This window comes from Gopherus evgoodei, chromosome 2 (genome assembly GCF_007399415.2).
Source record: "Gopherus evgoodei ecotype Sinaloan lineage chromosome 2, rGopEvg1_v1.p, whole genome shotgun sequence".
NCBI lineage: Eukaryota > Metazoa > Chordata > Testudines > Testudinidae > Gopherus > Gopherus evgoodei.
Window position 1 is genome coordinate 11,091,077 of NC_044323.1, and position 6,080 is coordinate 11,097,156.

Here is a 6,080-nt window from a genome sequence, read left to right on the forward strand (position 1 = left end):
AGTTTTCCTCCTGCCATTCCTTAGAATCATGAACTCTGTGATTTCATGACAGCTTTCACCCAAGCTGCCTTCCACCTTCAGATTCTCAACTAGTTACTCCCTCTTTCTCAGAGTCAAATCTAGAACAGCCTCTCCCCTAGTCACTTTCTCCTCCTTCTGTAATGAAAAGTTGTCTCCGGTGCATTCCAAGAACTTGCTGGCTAATCTGTGCCCTGCTGTATTTTTCCAATGGATGTCTGGGTAGTTGAAATCTCCTATCACTACCAAGTCTTGTGCTTTGGATGGTTTTGTTAGTTGTTTAAAAAAAGCCTCATCCACTACTTCTTCCAGGTTAGGTGGTCTATAGTAGACACCTACCATGACATCACTCTTGTGGTTTTACCCCTTTTTATCCTTACCCAGAGACTTTTAACAGCTCTGCAGATGTTCAGAGCAGGGTAAGAGTCCCAGGGGTCACCTTCCCGGCAGTGTGAGATCTACACACCAGCCCCAGCCAAGGGGGATTCTCCCCTCCACGGTCTTGGGGGAAAGTGTCTGTTTCACCAGAGGGTGGAGGGAGAAGGGTGTCGCGCCCTGGGCTCTGGAGAGGGGATATGCATGGGGAGGGGTGCAGACATGCTTGGCTTCGTGAAGGCAGTTTAAACTGCACTGGGGAGGTGTGGTGGGAAGGGAGGAAGCCCAGGTGAATGGGGAGTTCTAGGTGTGTCCCTAGGGGACAGGGGTGATCTCAGATTGGGGACTGGATGTGTCCAGGAGATCCCAGTCTATGGAGGATGTATTCTCTGGGGCAGGAGGATTCTGGATTGAGGGGTACAGTGGGATCCCAGGCCATAGAGAAGGTATCCCCTGGGGCAGGGGATCCCAGACTTTGGGGGCGGGTGTCCCATGAGATACCGGACTCTCTATGCAGTGGTTCGCTGTGTGGGGCAGGCGGAGGGTGTGGGGGGAGATGGGGCCAGAGCCCCTGGGATCGGCTCACTCAACTCCGACCCCCGCACTCGGCACCACAGCTACTGCAAAGTCCTGTCCCAGCTGCCAGATGGAGAAGAGCCAGGAGGAGCTGCAGCCCCGGTGCCGCCCAGGGCAGAACAAGACAGCAGGTGCCCGGGAGCAGCCTCTCTCCAGCAGTGCTGTGGAACGAACTGCCTGGCAGCCAGGGCACTGCGTGTACCAGAGTCTGCTGGGATTGGGTGGGGGCTTGGATGAGCTATGGATTTAAATGCTGCCTGAAGGGCAGTGAGAGACTCGGTAGGTCCCGGGGGTTGTTGCACCCCCTGTGGAGCAGAGTGAGCGTGGCGCTCTCTGCTATTACTCACTGTTCTGGATGCTACCCCGCCCGCTGGCAGTGCATACCTGTGCACAGCGCCCCCCCGACCATGGTGCCCTGGGTGGTCCGATTGCCCCCATTGCCTGCCCCTAAGGTTGGCCCTGGCAAAATCAGTCATTTTCCGCACAGCACTTACATTTCTTTTGTTAAAGAGTGGGGGGCCATGGCGCCTTTTGCCCCCTAGTTCCAGCGCCCCAGCTAAGACTTCAGGGAGGGAAACTGAGGCAGGGAGTGCTAAGTGCACTACGCTTGGCCCAGAGGGAGTGCTGTGGGGCAGCCACACCCTATGACAGGGCCAGTCAGTACCAGGCTTGGGCTACGTGCAGATTTTGTACTGGTCTAACTGTCATGTGGGTTCTTTCTTTCTTTCTTTAAATCTGCAAATATTTCAAGTGTTACAACCCCTCCACTTCCTAGTGTGGAGGCAGTTTTAGTGGTATAAAGGAGCCTTACCCTAGTATAACGTGTTCCCCTTCCTATACAGGAATAGCTATACTGGTTCAAGCACTTTTGTACTGCTATAACTGTGTCCACGTTAGGGGAGGTTGTACCACTTCAATGATACCCACATAGTGTTGTGTGTAGACAAGTCCTGGATGCCAGCACAATGGCTGTCTCCACAAGATTTTCTGCCCGCTGCCCTTTTCTCTCTGAGCAGCAGATCCAGCCCTTCTTACTGGTTTTCCATGTATGTTTAAGGTGGACTATGATGTCTGCAGCAATTATGGAAACTAGTTATACAGCGCTGGAATTGGAAACGATCCAAGGGAAAACAAGAAGTTTAACATGATTAAACACGGCCTGGATTATGACAGCAATGTAAGTCTCCTGGTGAAATGTCCCAGTGCTACGTAGCTCTCTTCCTCAGCTTCCCTCCCTCCCCACCTCCACTTCGCCCCAGCAGTTATGGAAATGGCACATAAGGTTTTGATTTGACTTCACAGTCACCGGGGTAAGATTTTCGAAAGTGAGGACCTGCAGTTACCCCTCTTGGGGCTTGACTTCAGTGGAAGCTGCCTGGGGGCTCAGCACTCTTGAAAATCAGGTCACTCATTTAGGCACCTAAATAAGGATTTAGGTGCTTACCTTTAGGCTCCCAAGTGTGAAAATTGGAGCCTACTCATGTGTGGATCCTATTTATTTATTTATTTATTTATTTATTTTAAAAGCAGCCAGATTAGGCTCCCTGAAGCCAATGGTAATTTAGTTTGATCTTCATTCCTTAATGAGCAAAGGTTGAGTTTAGCAGAGGCAAAAGCAGGTGCAGCTGCAGTGTGTGACCATGCCTGCGTCCCCCAGGGTGCCCCCGCCGACATGATTATTGGCTGGAATTGTTTTTTCAGTGCTCACTTCTCATCAGCAGGGAATCCAGCAGTCTGTAACTTGGATATTTTAGCCCCGGTGCCGCTTAGCCTGTCTCCTCTGAACAGCTGCTTCTCCACTGAGTGGAGTTGCAGACTCAGAGTGAAATTTGTTTAGGAGACAAATGTGCGTGATGAGCTTATAACAAAATAATAGCTCAGATGCTATGGAGACAGGCAGCGGTATAAAACCCCATGAGAGCTAATGCATTTATTGAAACCGTGTTACAATCTCAGCTGTTTATATTCAAGCGGATGCTGAAGAAAACTAAATATAATAAACAGCCACAGTGGGCAGAGTAGAAGCAGCTACTCAGATGCTGCTGCTGGAAAAATGCCTTGGACTGCAGGCCTTTGCTGGTTAGTGGTGAGGAGGGCAAGAAGAGATCTGGCATCCCGAGTCTGTTACCTGGCTCGGGAAGTCCGGGTCTGTGGCTGTTCCCGTTACTAGCATTGCGTTTAATGACCGTTTCCCCGGGTAACTGGCATATCGTCAAGACATGATGCAATGTGTTACTCAAAACACAGGCCAGCTGCATGGGAAATGCAGAAATGAATGATGAGAAGGACGGAGTTGATCACCTAACACAGTAATGCACCCGATAGCGGGTTGAAACCCACAGCCATGAGATTAAAGGACAGTTACAGTCAGTTTTCTCCTGACCTTCACCTTGTGGGGAGAAGTGGGGCGATCAGTCTTCCCTTTCATACTCCTCCCACTATTAATGAACCATAGTTTTGGAGGAGATTAACTCAGCCACCACTCCATTCCCCAGCTTCATGGTGTCCTGGAGAGGCTCCTCTTCCTGCACAGTAGCAATCCCTGCTGCCTCCTGTGTCATAGCACAGAGTGGGGCTTATTTCTGGTTTAGGGACAGAAGCTCCCAGGGACTCTTAAGCATCCCCAGTTGAAGCTAATGGGAGGTGCACGTATTTGACATCTCTGTAAATCAGGCTACCTACTCAGATGCCTGCATATGGATTTGGGGGCTAACAAAAGGCTCCCGGGTTTGAAAATGTTGGCCCCGATATAACAGGGCCTCCATTTTCCCACCTGAAAAATGGGACTAATGTGTCCCCGTTTCCCAGGGCTTCATTCTTTATGGTTAATAAAGTACTTTCCCATCCTTGTTTGGAAGGCACCGTCGGAAGTCAGATTATTATATCCTGCTCTGTTGGTGTGAGTGAATCCCCCTGAACACCACTGTTTCCATTTGCAGGGAGATTATGTCCGACTGTGGGTTCCGGAAATACAGTGTGAAAAGGGAGGGGAGATACACACATACACACACTCTGGGCACTGAGCAATGCAGCTCTCTCACCAGCTGGGATAGCTCTAGGGAAGACCTATCCACTGCCAGTCGTCCTGGCCTGGGAATGGAGCAGACAACCAGAAGCCTGTAAGTACTGTGATGTTTCAACCGAGGCAGGGAGTTTGTTATTTTTTGCTCTAAATGTGGGTATAAATTCTGCAGCTGTCTCCCATTTACACTTGAAAAATAACTAGAGAACTGGTTTAACCCGCAAAGGGTCCCTGACTGGGCACAACATTAATTTTGAATGAACACTTGATATCCATGTAACCGGAGTGTGAGCTGGATTATATTTTATTCTGACTTGCGCATCTATCACAGCACTGCTTACTAAATTCTGGTCAGTCTGTGCCTGTGCAACTTATTGAAAAAGCCATGAGGTTTCACAGGTGTCTCTGAACATCTAATTTAGCCTGCAGACATCTTATGATAGGTGATTGTGTATGAAGAGAAAAGAACCCAGCTTGATTCTCAGATCCCAGGAGGAGTCTGTGGGGCTGGGACTAGCAAAAATACCTTTTGGACTTGTAAATGGAGCACACCTGATCTGGAATTAGAGACCCATTAAACAGGGGACCACAGGAGGCCATTGGTACTAACACACTTTTCAGAATGGATCTGCCTTTTAGAAAATGCAGCAAAACTAACAAAGGGCTCAGTCTTAGGACTGAGCACTGCCAACTTCCATCTACTGACCATGCTGCTGCTGTTGTGACCCAATAGCTGTATATTTCATCTCACAAGTTTTCATTACTTTGTTCCGCTCCCTGTTTCTCTTGTCTCAAGACAGTTTGATTCTGTAGTGTAATAAACCAAGTGCAAAGATGAAACTAGCCTTCATGTAGGGTTTGGGCACCGAGGGCCCGACTCCAAATTTCTCACTCAGGCAGAACTCATGACATTAGTGAGATCCTTTGTCTGAGTAAGGACCTCTGGCTTTGGCTCTGAGAGTTAGAATAATCAGTTCTCTTTTATTTCAATGTGCAGTTGAGATCAGACAAGTGACTGACTGTCAATGGCTAGTGGCCCTTGCTTGTGGGGGGAGGGGGAAGGGTGACCATTTCTCAACATGAACATTTTAATCCAAATTTTTTTTACTTTTTGTAAAGTGAGATGGGAGTCACATTTTAGCTCTCTCCCCCTCCTCAGCATGCTTCTAGCTATCTCAGGAACTTCTGTGCCCTTATCACCATAGTATCTGGGTGCTGCACAATGACTAATGTATTTTATGTCTCACAACACCCCTGTGAGGTAGGGAAGTACTATTCTACTGAGGCATGGAGTGAATTACCCAAAGTCACACAGGAAGTCTGACAGAGCGGAGAATTGAACCTGTCTCTAAGCCAGCATCCTAACCATTGGATCATCCTTCCTCTCTGGTTCTCATCTGGCTAGAGCTGCAACGTGTTACCCTTTTTTCTGATGGCTGTGAGATGTCTCGATTGCTTTATAACATAAAAACCAGACTTTCTTTTAGCTTCAATCAATAACTTTCGCTGCTCTTCTCTCAATTGACAGAACAAGAGAGACCACCCTCTGAGGGGAAAGAAAGATCCCTTCAACACGCAGAGGCGGCACAAGGACAGAGGGGTGGATGTTTACTTCTCTCGCAACAAAGATTTATCGTGAAGGCAGTCCCTGCACTTCTGGAGAAGTGACTGATGTGCCTGCCTGCTGAGAAGTCCAACTGACAGTGGTTACTATTTATAGCCAATTTCTCTCTCATTAGTATCTAAGCAAACCAAAGGTGACATCCTAGACACATTGAAGTCAATGGAGTTTTGCCATTGATTTCAACTAGATCAAGATTTTTGACTTTTAATCTTTAGGAAATGGTTCTCTATGAGCCAGCTGATTGGGATTCAGAAGGGAGCTTAAGTTCTTGGGCCTTTGTACTTTTAAGAATCCCGTGACACCTTTAACAAGAACAGAGGTGTTAACCTTATATTCTGGCCAAATTCGAGTGGGTGAAAATTACACCACCAAGATGCCCTTCAAAAATCAACTGGATGTACTAAGGCCAGATTCTCAGCTGGTGTAAATCAGCATAATTCTAGTGAAATCAGTTAAGCTATACTG

At 48.1% G+C, this 6,080-nt stretch overlaps 1 pseudogene; it reads left to right on the forward strand.

The window, feature by feature from the left end:
* Positions 1-5,638, forward strand: part of LOC115644830 — a 30,785-nt pseudogene extending 25,147 nt beyond the window's left edge.
* Positions 5,639-6,080: the final 442 nt, after the last annotated feature.